Source organism: Pygoscelis adeliae, unplaced genomic scaffold, assembly GCF_000699105.1.
Source record: "Pygoscelis adeliae isolate BGI_AS28 unplaced genomic scaffold, ASM69910v1 Scaffold222, whole genome shotgun sequence".
Taxonomy (NCBI): Eukaryota; Metazoa; Chordata; class Aves; order Sphenisciformes; family Spheniscidae; genus Pygoscelis; species Pygoscelis adeliae.
The window spans coordinates 6,296,035-6,305,836 of NW_008824309.1; positions in this window are offsets into that span (position 1 = coordinate 6,296,035).

Below are 9,802 nucleotides of genomic sequence, written 5' to 3' on the forward strand. Positions count from 1 at the left end.
TTGGACAGAGAAGCTGTTTCAGCATCCACTTTTTTGCTTTTAACTTGTTTACGGAGGTTTTGCATTTCAGCATATGGTGCGTGCGGTGCTCCGGTTGTTTGGCTTTCAAGCACTACAAGGGAATCTTTAGTAACGGGTTTCGATTGCCACTTTCTATGAGGAGAAAAATGTTTTGAATATTTCCATTGTTATTAGGCTTTGCAAATATTTATAAAAATAATATTCTGGCCTCAGTTTTCCCTGAAGTGAAACTTCCCGGTCTGGTAGCCCGAAGCAGGGAGCGTTCCCCTGTCCCTGTCCCAGGAGGGATGCTTGTTTTCCTACCTGAAGCACGAGCTGGGGAGGAGGACGGTGAAGCCCAGAGGCAGGTGAGGAGGCAGAGCAGAGCCTCAGCATGCCTGGACTGCCGGTGGTGGGCTGGGGCAGCGAAAGGTGGAGCAAAAAAGAAACATTTTTCTCTAAATACCAGATTTGTTTTAGTTATTTTGCTGCCTTAAAGAAAAAAGTGGCCAGGTATTTAGGCCCCAGACACTCTGTCTTGATTATATTATAATCTCACAGGCAAAACCAAAATATTAGAGAGATCTGCAAAATGAAGGCTGCGTTAACTGATGGGAGCACAGGTACAGTACACTGAATGCACTCCCTTATGGGTGCTGCGGTACAGATCAGCCTAGAGGTGTGCTAAGCCCCTAGCACATGCAATATTTTATCTTTTATCCATGCAACTTTTTCTCTCTTCCCATTAAAAACAGCCTTGTTCGTAAGTTGGCATGGCATGGAAGTAAATAACATGTGCCAGCTGCAGAGAGAAATTCCTGTGCTGGGGTCGGTGCTCAGACTCCTGCTGCTCCAGTGAGCTGGTATTTCTTTCAGGGGATATAAACCTCGTTTCAAGGCATGAGCCAAACTCCTGACTAATGACTGTGAGTCGTAAACATTGCCTGTGGGCGAGGGCTCCTGTCTGCCTTCTGCAAAGTGCCGTACATCCACCCTTGCTGCCCCTGGTGCTGGTGGGTGTCAGAGGCAGGACTTCCAGCAGCCGGAGCTCACGTGGCGGTGAAGGTGTTTGCTGGTCTTCGAGGTGGCTGGGTCCCATCAGCAACACTCATGCCAAATTATTTTCTGATTGCAGACACAAGTTCTGCTCATCTTTTGCCTTGCTGGCAGGAAAGGTGGCTGCTCCACAGCCTGGCAGCTACTGCTGGTGGTTTCTACCCTTCCGAGGAGACTGATTAATGCAGGGGTTTTAATTGTGAACTGAGTCTTGTTTCGGTGACCCATTTCCCGGTTGGAGCAGTCCCAGCCACTCTTCTTGTTCTCTGTGGATCCTTTGTAGACTGACAGCTCTTGTGTCAAGTGAGCATGGATTTGTACAGATCACCAGTTTACTTTTGGGGTTGGATAATAACCTGCTTTTTAAGCATTTGCAGTAGTTGTGGCAGAGTCCCTTGTATTGCTGGTTCACTGGCTTTCCCTGCGCTCAGCCTGGGAGCCTTAGCAGAGTCGGTGTCAGACGACCGTACGGGAAATTGCATATTTTGGGGTGTGTGACATTTGGGAAGATGGGCCTGTGGTGTAAATTTTAGGACCCCGACTCAACCATTTCCTTAGTTGATTATGTTTAAATCACAGCACTTCAGTTCGTTAGAGAAAGAGAAGATGACCTCTGTATTTGGAGTTGCAGCTGAACTTCCCCAGCGTTTAGGTGACTTTGGGTCTGAGGTTTTGCGTTCAGTTCCCTGAATTCTGCATAGATCTGAAAGGCAGAGAGTTCTGACCGTCCCTTGTCAGAAGGTGCCGTGCCGGTGGTTAGAGCTGCTGCCTGGTGCCCCACCTTCCTTGGTACACCCGCATCCTCAGCAGCAGCATCCATCCACCCCACCAAACTTTGCTGTCATATCTGTTTTTACTGGAGGCTGTTGTGCTAATCGGTTTCCACTGTTTAGCTCAAATTTAAGGATTTGTTCTCACTTTGAACCGTGGGGAGTTAATGTCATCACATCAACCTTGTACCTTAGCAGTATAAAATAAACTGATGTTTAAGTCCAGTGTATCAGCTCAGATCACCCAAATAGTTGCTGAAAGTACGGGAAGAGGCCTAATTCAACAATCATTATTCATGCAAAGTTGGTGTTGATGCCACCTAAAGGTGTGGCTTTATCTTACGTTATTTAGAAGGCTAAAATACAATCAGAGAAACGTGGAAATAAAATGGATTATGCAAAAGCATATTAGGATTGAGCCACTGGCCTGTTAAAGCTAGCAGAACTTCACCGACCAAAGGAAATATGAAGATGGCGTGTTATAAAATTGACTGCTGCTTTTATGTGAGGTTTGGTTTGTGAGGTTTGGTTTGGCTGTGTTTAATAGATTTCCTTACCGATAGCCCCAAATGCTCTCACTGTGCTCCAGCTCAGTTGGGACACCTTTGTCTGTAGGAAAATCATCTCGATTGGGCATCCAATGCATGGTAAAGAAGAAATGATGTCTCTCATTCAGGACTTTTCGTCCCTGCTGGGGTTTAGCAATCCTCTGTGTGTGTAAGGGTGGCATATTTAATTGCTATTCACTACTGTCATCCTTTGAAGCACGGAGGGAGAGGTTTGCTTCTCTCCCATGCCTGTCCATGGAGGTGCGAGGACCTGTCCCCTCTCCCCGTGCAGAAGAAGCTTATGCCAGTCCTTTACTCAGCTGAGCAGCTCAAGCCAGGAAAACTTCCACATCAGCCGTCCTGAAATACAGACATCACAGTGACAGTGCAGTGCTCATTTCCCACCCTCATTAGCTTAGCAGAAAAGGAAGACTAATTAGCCTGAGCTGTGCTCAGTGTGGGTTTGCTGTGTGCTGTTCCTAGGAGCGGAGCCAGCCTCCCTTGTCGGCGTTGCCCTTCGCTGCGTGGCTGTCTGGGGATGTTCAGGCAGGCTGCCCTGAGCTGCCTGCACACCCATCCTGCGTGGGTGCGGTGCCGCAGCTCCCACCGAGCGTGCTCCCTCTGCTTTGTGGGGGTCCCACGTCCCCCCTATCCCCCCCCCTGATTTCACCCTGCAGGTAGTCCCTCTGTGCATTTGCGGAGGCTGGCTGGCGTAGGTGCTTTCCTGAGCGGGGAATCAGCAGCCCAGCGCAGTGCAGCAGTCGTGGGGCTGCAGACACTCGAAGGCTCTCTCTGCACTTCCGAATTTCAAGCAGCATCTGTCGAGCACATGGGAAGGGCTGCACTGGCGGTTAAAAAAGGGTTTTCCTTTACACTTGCCTGTATGACATGCCTCCATACCGTCCTTGCAATGTTAATGAAAATAGTCAAAATACTGAGTGATCTGGTAGGTCCTCATGAGGACCAGGAGTTGTTATCTTCTATAAAAATACGCAGTTATTATTTGAAGCATACTTTATGATGCTTGCTTGAGTTTCCAGTGCCATGCAGAATGGGGAAAGTAACTTGACCACAGGAAGACTGCAATTCACGTTAGCAACACACAGCCCAAACTCATTCCTGTAAGGCATGAATTTCAATTGATGCATAAATAAACGTACACAGTGGATAGGCAGGACATGGCACGATCAGAAAAGCTGAGGTTCCTTTTGTAGTTGTTTCCCCCAACACGTCGGCCTCAGCTTCATTCTCTGCTGACGTTATTTTTGAATACTTGGTCGATTAAGCATTAGGATGGGATTTGTCTCACCTCTCATTAGTTTTCAAGTCAGGTATTTGGTCTCAGCTCTCCATACCTCTGTCTGTAGTCAGCGTAGCAGGACAGTCATGAATTACCTATCCTGTCGCGCCTCTGAAAGTTTAGGCCACTAAAATCTGGATTTAGGTGCTTAATTTTAAGTAGGTAAGTTTTTGGAAACTTTCACGCCAGTCTTTCTGTGCCTGTTTTGCACTTTCTGTGGCAGAGGTGTCAGGATGCCGTGGCGTACTGCTGTGCAGTACCCCCAGCGCCTCTGATCAAATGCAATGTTTCACATCGGGAGTGTGAAATCCTGTTTGTGGGACTGCTGCTGGTACTGTTCTGCTTTGTCTGCTTTCAAAGCCTACTTTGTGTTTAATGACAGAAGGCTGAGCATATGTTCAGAAGAGGCGTTATTAGGAGCAATTGGTTGCAACCTTGGTAATACTGGGATTTACAGTCTTCCAGTAATCTCTGGTGCCCATCAGGGTCAAGAAGACGCTCCCCAAGGCGGCTGAGGAGTTGAAGCCTTCTGAAAGGTTGTGTCTGGCTGATGCCCGGCCGTCTCTGATCGGGGATGGGGCTGCTGGTGGCACCCCACCGGCTAAGAGTCTGGCAGGGGGCTGGTGGTGCCACCCCACCACGGGCTCTGTATCCTGCCACCCTGCTGAAACGCCATCCAAGAGAGCCGCTGCCATCCGTGATTGCATCTGCATTTATTATGAAAGCTGCCACTATGCTGGCTGTGCCGTCGCTCCCCCAGCCCTGCGGGATGTGAGCGTCGCTGCCCCAAGGCGTTGGCCACGTGGGCTGGTGGGTGCCAGCCAGACCCATGGCTCCATGTTTGTTTCTGGTGCTCTCTTCTTTCCTGTGACTTCGTGCTGCAAAAATTAACCTGCAAATCATGCTGGCCATCCCTTAGAGGTTCCCAAAGAGCTGGAAGGGCAAGTGAGAAGCGTGGGGGAGGCCGGAAGCACTGGGGCGAGATTTCCCAAAGCTCTCCAGGTGCACACCACACTGCGTTGCATGGGGCCCAGAATGCAGGTCCCATAGGAATACTTCAGACAAGGCTTCCAGGCACCGTCACTTGGTTTTAAGAGATGCAGAAGTCATGGGCCGGTCTTGTGTTCAAGCACCGGAGCTGACGCACCACCCTGATGGAAGCACAGTGGCTCCAGGGAGCACACGGCTCCCAGGCAGGAACCGTCTCCGTCGTGGGCCGGGAGCTTTTGTTGGCAGTGGGACCTGTGCCAAGGCTTGGAAAGAGAGCTGACCTGGCTGCTTTCAAATACGCTGTATAAAGCAAGTTTATCTGAACTCAAACATGTGAATTTGACTTTTTTTTTGACATTTCTTCCCTGAGGCATCATCAGCCACGGAAGTGCGTAGTAGGGACCTGGCCGATAGCATCGTCGAGTTTTTGCAGATAAGGATAATGAAGCGTGCGTATGATAAGGATGTACGATTGCTGGGAAGAATATATTTTTCCTTGCCAACTCCAGCTAAGGGTAAAGGTTGTTTGTGATCTGGAGCACGAAACTTCCTCTGGGTCTGTCTGTCAGAGAAAACATGCTTTGCTGTGGTGTCGGTGCTGCTTCTCCCATCGCCGGCAGATCCTGTGAGCTTTCCTGTGGTGGTTCATTCGAGTTGATGACAGGTCCCAGCCCTGGTGCAAGGCAGGTTGCTCAGGGCTGGGTCCAGTTTGACCATCCGAGGATGGAGGCTGCACAACCTCTCTGGGCAGCCTGTGCAAGTGTTGGATCATCCTTACAAAGGTTTTTTGTTTTTTTGGGTATTTTTTTAATGTTTAAGTGGAATTTGAGGTGTTTCAGCCTGTGCTCATTGTTTCTTGTCCCAGTGCCAGGTTGGGGGCAGGTTGCTGGCGGTGGTGGTGCCGATGTGGGATTAATTCTGCCGGTCATCTTGGTCATATGCCGGCTGAGAACTTTTGCTTGCACGCGGGCTCGTTTTCATTCAGTGCCATGCTCTGCTTCGGCGTGAGCTCATGAGCTGTTTAACCTAATTACCATCCCAGCAACAGCCTGAGCTCCCGGCGTGGGAAGCCGAGGAAAGCTGGAGCTCGATTTAACAAAGATATCTTCATTTCAGCACTTCTGAAGAGCTCTGACTGCGGTGCATGCCCAAGTGACTTAGGTATTAAAAAACCAGACTTTCACTCATGTGTGATGATGCCCTTGCATGTAGGTGCCACTTGGGGTGTGTGGCAGGCTGTACAGGTAATAAATAAACGTGCCTCCAGGTGAAGGAATTATGCAGCATGCAACAGGGGCTAAAATGTTACCAGAAAAGTGTCTCCTTATAAGTAGCTGTTTTCAGCTGTTTCTTTCTTTTGGTATTTTTAAGCTCAAATCTATTCAGTTTACTGATTTTGCTGACAGCCAGCCCAGCTCCTTCTGCCTGGGATCTGTCAGGATCCTGGGATCAAGTCAAGGTCCTTGGTTATTTAGTCAAAGACTGTGAAGCATAATTGAATCCAGCTTCTTCCTCCGTAACCATCCTGACTTTCTATGTAATTAAGAGGCCATTTATAGTCAGCAATTAAGGACAGCGGCTCTGGCTTAAAGAAGCTGAGGAAGAGCAAGTGTGCGGAGTAAGTTTGCCATTTCCGTGCCGTGGGCTGGGGCTGTGGTGAAGCATGGGGTGCTGCCGAGCCTTCCTGCTCAGGTCTTCCGTGTGACAATGCCGTCCCTGCTCCCTGCCAGTATTTCAGTGAAAGTTAGGAAATGTGCTCGAGCTATTTTAAAAACTGGGGTTTCTCCATTCAGTAGCCGGATTCACGGGCCGATAGACACAAACCCATGCAGCCTCCTCATGCGGAGCACAGCTTTTTAATCGCTTGTGGAGCGCCTGGAGGCTTGTTTGCTGCTCTGTAAGAATTGGGCTGTTAAATGGTGACAGCTAGGTTGGCTTGAGGTCTCTGCTGGTAGACCTCATCCTGGCAATGCTGTACTGGATAACTGATTTTAGGGATGATTTCGGGAGGAAATGCTGGTTACATGTTGGAGATAAAGACAGGAGAGGCGTTGTGCTGGGTTTGCCTGGCTTGTTTGAAGTGTGCTAGTGCTGTGTAACGATCGCAGCTGTGTGACTGCTGCACAGAAGAAGCAGGCGAGGAGATCTGCTAAAAAGATGGGAAGCTGTTTTTCTAGGAGTAATGATTTTGCTGAGTCTGTGTGCTTGGGTGTGTATTGCATGGGCAGCACATACCTATGGACCAGAGAGAACTTGCCGACCCCCCTGGCCCCTTTTGCAAAAAGCAATAATGCAGATACCTTGGCAGTAAAAGCAAAGCCTGTTTGCACAGTGTGCAGGTCTTTGACCCCTCTCTGATTAGGGTCGCTGCTGAACTAAGGCCCTGTCTTAAAGGGGAGGTTGCATTCAGGCCAGCGATACCTGGATGTGACTTGCTGTCAGGCAGCATCTGAAGGTGCGAGCTCTGCCCACGTGCATCAATAAAACCCCGCAGGCGTTCTGCTTCGCACTGCCCATGGCAGGTCCTTCTGGGTGCCGTTGAAGTTGTGAGGGTTCACGTGTTGGTGTGGTCACTGCTTAAATAAATCCCAGCCCTTGTATAAAGGAAATGGGCAGCGCTTTTGGTTTTCCAGCAATTTCCTGAGCCGGCCTAGCGGGGTGGCACTTCAATGAGAGAGCAAGCGGTCGGGAGGCAGCTGCCCTGTCCCTGGGCTGGGGCGCAGCGAGGGCGGGCAGGCACGGATCAGCCCCTCGCCCTCCTCCTTGCGTTGCTATCCTCAGGTTGAGAGACACTTAAAAACCTCTGCAAGCGGCCTTCTCTTGTGGGTGGGGGTTAATCAAAAGAGCATTACTGCTTAATTTGGGGCTCTTAAAGAGCAGCAGAGCCTTCTGGCATTAAGAATGCATCTAAAGGCATTAGATAGCTTAACCTTTTTTTTTCCTTCCTCTTGTTTTGTTGATATTTACAGTGTCAAGGTCATAAAAAGGGAATTACCGGAGGGGCATGGGAGGGCTGTGTGCTCTGAGCTTTCTTTCATAGGGGTGAGGTATTTGCCATTTGCCTGAGAGTTTTCCCAGGAAACCCAGTCTCGTTCTCCCAGGGCGTCTTGTCTGGACAGTTGTGCAACAGCCTCCCGCTCGCTGTTACCTGGTTTAATTTTTCACTGCAATGACAAAGCACAAAGGGCTTATAACGCAGTGGGTTGGATTTTCAGCCGGTGTGAACGGATGCTGTCCCCTTGCCAGAGCCGAGAGCCTGGAGGAGCAGAGCTGTAGTGCTTGCTGGGAGCTGGCGGGGAGAGAGCTTTTCCGGGTGACGCTGGGAGCTGGTGACATCGCCACGTGCTGTAGGGAGCCCAGACAAAGCTCACCTACAGCTCCGTCCTCACGAAGGGAGGGCGGCTGGTTTGTATCACGGCTGGGGTGGTAGGTGCCGGTGTTCGCTGAGCACTGAGCCTCCGCACCGAGGGTTCGTAGCAGCCAGGCTGCCGCCCCGTGTCCCTGCGCTGGAGCAGGGAGAAGGACCACTGAATCCGTGTGCCTCTGATCAGAGCCTAGGCTTTACAGCATCTTCCCTGGTAAATGGAGAATATTCTGATTAACTCAGGAAGAGAGGTTTATGGTCAAGTAGCAGGCAGCTTCCAAAGCATAAGCTAGACAGTGATAAAATGTGTACATATTCTTCTAATATCAGTATGACCTGAGTTTTGTGAACACCTGTGGATTTGCTCCATCTCTTTGGCAGTGAGGGGGGGATTTTAGGAGGATTCAAAGGTTTGGTCACCTAAAAGTAGTGTCTTTTTAAGCACTGTGGGGAACCTGCTTGGCTTCCAGCTCCTGCTCTACAAGTGCACAGCGAGTCCTGTTTCCTACCTGCCCACCCCATGCTGGTGCCCCGGGACCTCCAGGGTGTCCCTAACAGGCATCGTCAAAGAGACACCGATATTTAGGCAGTTGAATCCTGCTCTTGACAGCTAGCATCCTTGGTGTGCTCCAGGCAGGAGACGTAAGCATGCGGCGTTGCAATGTAATGCTGTGTCAGGTTTCCGGTTGCTCTATAGTTTATAAACATTCATCAAAGAGATTTTTGATGAAATACAAGTTTCCTCTGTTTACAGCTTTCATGCACCAGGAGAATCACGAGGTGGATATCTTGGAGGGTGAGCAGGTGAAGTATCTCTAAGATGAAAAGATTAAATTAGAAACATATTTGTGGATAAACAGAGGCCGTTGTAGTACATGTGTTACTATCAGGTGAGAAATCCTGTGGGAATCAGTAATAAAGACGACCCTGGGAGCATGACTGGAGCTAGAGAGAAATCCACCAGCTGGCACATTGGAGTAAGCCCTTTGGGCAATGACTTTTCTCCTTGTGTTCTGGCACATCCTATCGATGAGGAATCAGGTGATAACATTTGTCCTGCAGTAAGGAGTGAAGCTAAGAACAGAAAAATAAAAAAAGAAATATATCCCTTGCAGTGGGTGTGCCGTGGGTTTAATTTGTGTACAGCACCTGCACAGAGTTAAGCCTTGACTGAATACACAAGGCAGGTTTAGCTATTTGTACATAGCATGTATAAAGAATGAAGCCTGTATTTCTGTGTGTAGGTATCCGTGTATGTGTGGTACAGATGGGAAGTTTCCAGAAATTTGGTATTCATCTTCTCACAGAGATTAAAAATAGCATCCAGAATTGCCTCATCATTTTCCAACATACGCATTTTGAGCAAGTAACTTTAATGCGTAAGTCTCTGCATTAACAACACTTTCTTCGGTTCACGTCTGAGCGTGGCGTTAGGTAACGTATTGTAGACGACTTGCTGACTTACCGTGAGAGTTTATTAGAAGTGAATTGGAAACCGTGCAAGGAAAGCTGAGGTCTGTGAAGTGTCAGTGACTCTGATGTGCGCTGGAAACTTCAGCGTGCTGATCATAAGCAGGAGCCCAGAAAATGCGGTTAGGGCTTTATTTGGAAAAAGTAACCTAGAAGAAGCTTTTATGGGAAAGTTCAAACATTTCTTGGTCTAGGAGCTACCTTTAGGACCGGTTTTGGGATGGCTGCAGTAAAAGTGCTTAAAGAATAACCAAAGTGTGTTTCCCGAAGTGGAGCTTTTCCGAGGAGGGTTCTGTCCCACGCC